Source organism: Thalassophryne amazonica, chromosome 2 (genome assembly GCF_902500255.1).
Source record: "Thalassophryne amazonica chromosome 2, fThaAma1.1, whole genome shotgun sequence".
Classification (NCBI taxonomy): domain Eukaryota; kingdom Metazoa; phylum Chordata; class Actinopteri; order Batrachoidiformes; family Batrachoididae; genus Thalassophryne; species Thalassophryne amazonica.
Window position 1 is genome coordinate 157,840,439 of NC_047104.1, and position 9,152 is coordinate 157,849,590.

Sequence of the window (9,152 nt, forward strand, 5' to 3'; positions counted from 1 at the left end):
ACATCTTCTGCAACATTGCGTGATGACTCTTAAGAGTCCAAGATCACACATCACTCCTTTTTAGATGCAGACTAACGAGCAGATCTGATTTGATGCAGGTGTTAGTTTTGGGGATGAAAATTTACACGGTGATTCCATAATTTATTCCTCAGAATTGAGTGAGTCCATATTTTTTTTTCCCTCTGCTTGGTCTAAAAAAGTAACCGTTACTGACTGCCACAATTTTTTTTTCTTGATTTCTTATAGTGTTTCTTAAAGCCAGAAAGTTTCCATTTGAAATGACTTTAGTTTTGTATCATGTCTGTGATCTGCTTTTTTCTACAAAATTAAACAACTGAATGAACATCCTCCAAGGCCGGTGATTCCATAATTATTGCCAGGGGTTGTAGATTGAGAGTAAAGAGCAGGTTGAGGTGAGCTTGGAGAGGTGGAGGTAAACTCTGGAGAGAAGGAGAATGAAAGTGAGTAGGAGCAAGAACACGCAAGTGTGTTCTTGCTAGACCATATATGTAGGATATTTCCAAACAGTCAAAGAGGCATCCATGCACATATGGCACCTGCAGTATATATATAAGTAGACACACGGGAAAATTATGTGTGACATCATCCAAGCCTAAACACATCCCTATCTTCAAATCCGAACCAGGTAAGCTAACAGACGAACCTCGGTTCAGGTGTTTAAGTCATACTTTTGGGGACTGTGTGGTGGTTCTCATAATGGTTTGCCTTGGTGTGGACATACAACGTTATGAGCCACTTATTTTCTCAGTAATTGTGCATTAAATGGACTTAAAGGATGAAGTCGCTAAGTCTTAGATGGTCCATTAGGACATTTCACCACACAACAAGCCATATTATGACAGGTGTTTGTAATAAACTGTACCAAACAATAAGACACAGGCCTCCACAACAGCGAGCAGCCGCGGTGAGCGGACAGTGAGTGATGGACATTACAAGAGGCAGAGATCCTGGGCTCAGCCACTGCCACTAAAAGCAACCACACCCCAATTAGGCAGAACTTTATGGGTTAAAACATCTTAAACTAAAAAGTTAGAAAAAAATTCACCCCCTGTGCAACTGTCATGGAGGAGGGACAATCTATAGAGACAAGACCACTCTTTTGTACCAGGCTGTAGACATATTTCTGCTCTACAGTTGGACATTTTAACATGGACTTGAATGGGAACCTGGTCGCTTTTGGAGCCAGACTCAAGTGGCCAGTCAAGTAAGTGCAACTTTTTCTTCATCTAGGTGGACTTCATCTGAGACCATCAAAGCTTACTGCTTGGTGTGAATGAGATGGGGTGGGTTAATTACAAGAAGTAGAGCTGGTGAATGAAGATTAGTTTAAATATCTGGGGTTAACTGTTCTAATGAATGGTGGAGAAGAGCCACACAGTGACTTGTGATAGATATCTAGAAAAAATGAAAAGTAAAGTTTACAAGGCTGTAGTGACACCGGCTCTGTTTTATGGCTTACAAACAAAAAGACAGGAGTTGAAGGAAAAGGATATATCCATTGTATTCAGGAAAGTCAGACGTTTTGCAGAAATAAGCTGAGGGAGCTTAAGATCAGTGCTGTCCTGAGAGCCAAGCCGCCTTCTGGAGCTGCAAGACAAGAACGTAGTTGTTAAGAACTTGCCCTCTTTTAGCACTGATGGTTCTTTAGATATGAATGGGCAAAGATTTTTGGATTCATGTATGGAAACCTTTAAAGCTTCCAGAGACAGCTGTGATATTTTACAACACAATGTGTCCTCTAATGGGGCAGTCATGATATGGTCTTACAATCACAGCAAACAAGCATAAAGCACACATTGTCTGCTAGTGCTGGGACGAAGAATGAAAATCATATTAGTCACATAATCAGGTACTCTATGCATGAAATAGATAAGGTCTAGCTGCAATATTCTAAATGGACTGTAATTTAGAAAAAAAAAAAAACTGCAGAAGTAAATGTTGAAAATATGACACTAAGACAGTGAACGACAAAAACAACATTTGAGGTTCTAGTACATTCAAGGTATTCATTCAAAAGCCTGAAGTGAGGGCAGTGATGGCTGTTTGTGGGTGTTTAAATGGGTCCTGACTTACCGCTGTGCAAGAAAATCTGAATTACCTGTCTGTCTGGCTGACCAGAAGAAAAGTTGACTAATATGGTACTAGTCATAGTCAACTGTTATAACTGGGTGTACTTTCTACATCAACAGCCACCCCGGTGTTTTGGAAAACAGATAAAAATCACATTGTAGTATGTGACCATGCAGAGAAAACAATTCTAATAGTAAGTTCCTTCAGGTTCTCAGGGCCACCACAGCAGATCTGATATGCGTCTGCATGTTGATTTGGCACAAACTTTATGTCTGATGTCCTTTCTGATGCAGCTCCACCGTACATGGAGAACAGGCACAGGCGGTCTTGAACTGGGAACCTTCTGTTTTGTCTTGTAATCAAAGTGCAATGACCACTTAGCCACCACTTAGATCCACCTACTACAATTACAATAAATTCAATAAAGGAATAAATGATAATAATAATAATAATAACAACAACAACCAAACAAACTAGAGCACCGCGCTCATAGAGCGCAAACCTCTGTCAACACTTTGCAATTCCACTCATTTTTACGTTGGAAAAATTTTCAAGGTCAAAGTCCTATTAGAAGTGACTTTTCATAAGCTAAAATATAATACAAAATATAGATCAAAAGGGCATTTCAGTGTTAAAATCAAATATCTGCTAAATCTGCAATACAGCTCAGATGTGGATCAAACTTGATGTGGATCTGTTTATTGAGAGTGTCAGTTTGCACTTCACTGTCACAAATGAGTGCGATTGAGGCGAAGATTCGTCCCATCCTGTCTATGGCTGATGCTGAGATCCTGATCCACGCGTTTATCTCTTCTAGATTGGACTATTGCAATGTTCTATTTTCTGGTTTACCGCAGTCCAGCATTAGGGGTCTCCAATTGGTTCAAAATGCTGCTGCCAGACTTCTGACACGAAGCAGAAAGTACAACCACATTACACCCATTTTGGCATCTTTTCACTGGCTTCCTGTCCCAGTGAGATCAGATTTTAAGGTTCTGCTACTAACCTATAAAATTGTTCACGGACTGGCACCTCCCTACTTAGCTGACCTAATTAAACCTTATGTACCGGCCCAGGCTCTGCCTTCTCAGGGTGCAGGACTACTTTGTGTCTCTAGGGTGAATGAAAAGTCTGTGGGTCACAGATCTTTCTCTTATTGTGCCCCTGTTCTGTGGAATGATCTCCCTGCATCAATAAAACAGTCAGATTCTGTGGAGAATTTCAAGTCCAGACTTAAGACACACTTACTGAAGCTTAGGCTGGGCTTGAGACCAGAAGATCCTCGGTTCAAATCCCAGCCTGACTGGAAAATCACTAAGGGCCCTTGGGCAAGGTCTTTAATCCTGTATTGCTCCCAGTGTGCAGTGTGCACCTTGTATGGCAGCACCCTGACATTGGGGTGAATGTGAGGCATTATTGTAAAGCACTTTGAGCGTCTGATGCAGATGGAAAAGCGCTATATAAATACAGTCCATTTCCCTTCTGTTTAAGGTGCAGCTCCATCCAGAGATGGATGTGGCATTTGTGCTGGAGACCCTCCTGTCCTGTGCACCAACAGCATTTTCTATATATTTGTTTTATGAATTGTTCTGTAATTTGTGTCTGTAACATTGGCCCAAGCAGAGGGTCACCCCTTTGAATCTGGTCTGCTTGAGGTTTCTTCCTCAGAGGGAGTTTTTTCTTACTATTGTTGCTCTGGGGGTTAGTAAGGTTATATCTTACTTGTGTGAAGCACCTTGAGGCAACTCTGTTGTGATTTGATGCTATATAAACGAAAATAAACTGAAAATTAAATGGAACTTCTGATTGAGACATAATGTAAAATATACACCAAATGGTCTTTTCAATATTAAATTCAAATGTCCACAAAATCCACAATACATATCAGATGTGGATCACACTTTACCAAGTGATAGTGAGTGTCAGTCTGCACCTCACTTTCAAATACAAGAGTGATTGGGGCACATTTGATTAAGATATAATGTAAAATGCACATTAAATGGGGTTTTCAATGTTAAATTTAAATGGCCACAAAATCTGTAATCTGGATCAGATCTGGATCAAACTTTGTCAGATGATAAAGGGTTTCAAATATGAAAGAAATTAGATCTTTTTTGACAGAGTTGTGAATTTTTTAATATTTGTTCAATGTTCCAGATAGGTAGTTCTCCAATTTTCCAAGACTTTTCCTGACCTTGCTCTTTGAGCCATGACCTTGAAAATTGAATCACTTCTTGCCTATGAGGACATGAATCTTCAGTAAAAGTGTCATAATATATGAAAAATGGTGGCTTCCAGGCTGTTTCCATCAAACAGACAATCAATCAATCAAATGGGTGAAAACATGAACTTCTTTTGGCAGAGGTAACAACAAGAAGGCACACTCGTGCACCAAGCATCCCCTGCTGGTAAATTGTACTCCCCAATGCAGTTAGCGTCATGCTGGTTTAACCACTTTATGTCAAAAAATTAAGAGATATTCAAGGAATCATGTCTTTTGTCTTCTGGAACTGTATTTGGAAATAAAGACAACTGGCTGAGATTTAAATTAAATCGAAATCAAATATTAAATCGAATATTTTTAGGTCTGCTTTCAAACTTTAAAGCTGGAAGGTTTAACATTTATGGCAGAACAAATATTGATGTGTTTGTTTGTGGCTGACTGTTTAATTCGGAGTCTGATACCAAGAAGTAACTCATCTCAGCTTTGATTCGGTGTCATTTTGATTATGCTTGTAGTTCATGGTATATTGGACTCATGAAGATCTCAGTCTACATTACAATTGGCTCAGAATAAGGTTGTTAGATTCATGTTCAGCCTTCCTCCACGTGGTCATACTGGTGCTGAAGAATTTAGAAAAGTTAACATGTTACCTGTGGATTATAAAGTCAAACAATTAAAATGGAATCATGCATATATTATCAAAAAGAACAACACTCCCAAATATATGAAAGCTCATTTTCAGTTGTCTTCAGTTCATCATACCAAAATAATATTGGATGTTTCACTGTCAATCACGTTGGTTCTTTTAGTAAAAACAGCTTTTATTATGGTTCTGCCCTCCCTGAACGTACGTGTTTAGTTTGGCAGACAGGTAAACAGTTCTCCAAATGAGAGACGAAGTCTTCCAGGTTCAGCCTGTTTAATTCTTGCCTCACACCTGAAGGTACTGTAAAACTAAAATACACAAAAAGAAATGTATTAAAATAAAATATTTTTAGTTGCACAGGTGTGTTCAGTCATGTATACAGATATAACACTTGCTTAAAATGCTCCTAAATGTGGCTAGCATTATTGCTGCAAACACTTAAATATTAATAGCACATCTTCTTAGCTTGATGCTAACACATAGTGGGAAATGCCATAGACGGGTTAACAGAAATTAGAATTGCGACCAAAATAATTTTATCTTTATAAAATGACCTTTAACTAAACATATTTGGCATAAAACAACACATGTAGTCATACTCACAGACATATATTTCCAAAACTGTGGAAACAAGGTAAAGCTGCTGTGTTACTTTAGTCTGCTGCTTCAGCGCTCAAGTCTAACCAACTACGGAAGCCCAATGGTGGCAAACTTCAAAACTCAAACAGAATAACTTTAACAATACTGCCACCTTTGGTCAAAAACATGCATGACAGCCATAAGAAAGGCTGCACAATTATACTTTCATTATACTGGTGGAAATTGGGCTATTGTTGTGTGGGCCGCCAGAAGAGGAGGTACTGCTGGCCCACCACCAGAGGGCGCCCTGTCTGAGTGCGGGCTTCAGGCACGAGAGGGCGCTGCCGCCACGGACACAGCCGGGAGTGACAGCTGTCACTCATTATTTCCTGACAGCTGTCACTCATTCATGCTTCATCATCTCACTCCATAAAACCCAGACGTCATCTCCACCTCATCGCCGAGATATCGTACTTCTATGGAGGTAACCTTCTCAGCCTGCAGATTCAGATAAGTGGTTAAACAGACGCTGCACGAGTGTGTGTTAGAGGTGGAGGTGGTATTCCCACTGTTGTTGTTACTGGGTGTACACACACCCACACTTGACTGTCTTTGTTCTCGCCAGCAGTACCAGATCCGACAGTCGGGGACAAGGATCACCTGGGAATTCGGGACTTGGCGGCTCCAGTATTCACCAGGTTCGGTGGCGGCGGAAATCGTGTGGTTCCGGCTCTTCTCAGGACAGACGTCTTCTATCCTCGAGCCTGCCCACACGTCACCTTTGTGGATTGACTGTTATCAGATTCTGAGATTGTCTGTGTGTTCGTTGTGCACATTCACAACATTAAATTGTTACTTTTTGGCTCATCTATTGACCGTTCATTTGCGCCCCCTGTTGTGGGTCCGTGTCACTACACTTTCACAACAGCTACTGCTGGGCGAAGACGACGAAGAAGAGGAGGAGAACGTTGCCACAAACAGCGGGAGAAGAAGAAAACTAGAAGGGTGGAAATGAGAGTGGGGACTATGAATGTTGCTAGTATGACTGGTAAAGGGAGAGAGCTGGCTGATATTGGTCTCTTGTGTACAATTCCCCTTTGGCTGACCTGGTAGAGGAATGGTCTTTAGTGCGAGCCGTTGGGGTTCGATCCCACCACCGTCCCGGCCACAAAGATCCTGCGGTCACATAGGGAAAAGGATGCTGAGGATGGAGCCACCAGGCAGGAGGAGAAGAGGGAGACCAAAGAGGAGGTTCATGGATGTGCTGAGAGAGGACATGCAGGTGGTTGGTGTGACAGAGGAAGATACAGAGGACAGGGTGAGATGGAAAGGATTGATCTGCTGTGGCGACCCCTAACAGCCAAAAGACAAAGAAGAAGAGCTTTTATTATACTGGTGCAAAGTTGATTTACTTGTTTCTACCAGAATGTTGCAGATTAAAGACTCGTTGAAGGATTTTTTTTTTTTATGCCACAAACTGGAATGATTTAATGTATTATTAGACCTATTTATACCTGTTTATACTAGTATGTTATAAACTAAAGACTCTTAAGAAAGCTGTTAAAGGGGAAGGTGATGTTCTAGTGGTTAAGGCGGACTTGAGACCAGCAGATCCTTGGTTCCCAGCCTGACCAGAAAATCACTAAGGGCCCTTGGGCAAGGCCCTTAATGCAGTTGCTCCCGGTGTGTATTGAGCACCTTGTATGGCAGCAGCCTGACATCGGGGTGAATGTGAGGCATTATTGTAAAGCACTTTGAGCATCTGATGCAGATGGAAAAGCGCTATATAAATGCAGTCCATTTACCATTTGTTGAAGAATTTTTTCATGTCACAAATTTTAGTCAATGACTGGAATTATTTTCTGTATTATTTCCAACAAAAGTTAATATGTGGGCTATATTTTTATTCAATAATAATAATAATAATAATAATTAACAATAATAATAATTTATTTCTAAGTGTTTTGGTAAGTAGAATACCACACAAACACAGCTGCAAATTATCATGCGTAAAACACAATTACTCGTACTTTAAGTCATGTTACTCTTAAAATAGTTTTTAAGGTCCTGTGACTTATACTTTGGTGTAACTTACGTATATACTGAAAAACGACATGTAAATAGTACCAAATTTTCAAATTATTAAAGTTGAAATTCATCACACATTTCATTTCTTTATAAATATTTATCAGGTTTTCATCATTTATACTTTTATGATGCATTGAATGTGCGTAAAACATTTGCACAGTACTGTACATAAAGACTTTACTAAATCATTTATTCGTTCATTTTTTTTATACCCGCCTACTCCAGTTAAGGGTGAGAGGCGGGGCACACTCTGGACAGGATGCCAGTCTATGTCAGGGCTTAACTCAATCATGCAGCTGCTTATTTTTTCATCATGAGGTATTTTACATTTTAAATGTATTTATCTCGGCAGTGTTCATTAAATATTTTTTCTGTTTTCAAGTTTTACATTCTATAAACAAGGAAAAGAACGACATGGAAAAAAAGGACTGAAAATAACTTTAAATCTAATACAAAACACTGAAATCACCAGGGCCCGTGTCCTCGGTGCATCTCAAAGAGCTCCTAACTGAGCCTAAAAAATCCTGGCAAGGATTCCCAGCCTCAAAGAGACCCAAGAGGCGTCTGAGAGCAACTCTGGGCAAGGAGTTGACAGAAGCTCAAATCTTAGTGAGAAGGTGGGGTTGACCCCATGGCTAGGTATGACATGGTCCTGTAATAGCTGTAGTTGGTTGTCACAGAAAGGGTAGGGGAAATAAAAACAAATAACTGCACTCTGCGCTCCTAAAAATCAAGTGATCATATACTGCATTAAAAAATGCGTAATCGTGAAATAATTTAATGTCATGATGATGATACTCACCAAAATTAAATAGGAGTGATCGCTGGGCCTGTTGCTAAACCTGTAAATTCTTGTGCTGCAATGCATTATGGGAGTTCTGTGATTTGGAGTTTTAAATGTTGTTATTGTGGTTCATGTTAGTTTAACAGTGTTGTTAGTGTTATTTATACCTCAGCCAGATGTAAATCCTTGGATTTACGAGTGGATCCAGACCCCCCGGGTCAGGTGTAGTGGATCCAGGTTGTGTGTAACTATTTTCTTTCGGCCATCTTTGTTTTGGTCGGCGCGTAATATGAATTTGTCGTCAGCTCACACAAAACAAACAAAATGTCAGACTTGTCAACCTCTGAGAATTGTTGTGTGGCTGGGGTGCCTGGCTGGCTTTTGTTTCTGTCTTCTGTCTTTCCTTCCAGGTGGCATGCGTTCAGGACTGAGTGGCTGATGTGTGGCTGAGTTATTAGGACCTCACCCTGATCACCTGAGGCTTGTCATGTGCAGCTCGTCAGGACTCACAGCTGTGGTGCATCTGTATGGATTGGGGCATGGTTGCATTGAAGTCTGGAGTACACTGTGTATTTGCCAGAGACTCAACCTTGTGACCAGACGGGTGAGATCGACGTTTGGAGAACCATCTCATCATTATGGACGCAGAGACCGTACCAGGTTTGATGCCATGGTCTGTGAAAGAGGAGGGGGTGAGGTCTCACGCTCGTCAGCACACTTCCTGAGGTACTTTAGGTTTT

The 9,152-nt window shown here is 40.6% G+C and overlaps 1 long non-coding RNA gene across 1 annotated transcript; it reads right to left on the reverse strand.

Moving 5' to 3' along the window:
* Positions 1 to 303: 303 nt before the first annotated feature.
* Positions 304 to 5,648, reverse strand: LOC117503272. The gene is made up of 3 exons (XR_004558534.1): positions 5,565 to 5,648; positions 5,167 to 5,269; positions 304 to 1,608 (listed from the first exon to the last, which is right to left on the reverse strand). It is a non-coding gene; the product is annotated as an uncharacterized LOC117503272 (long non-coding RNA).
* Between the last annotated feature and the right edge of the window lie 3,504 nt (positions 5,649 to 9,152).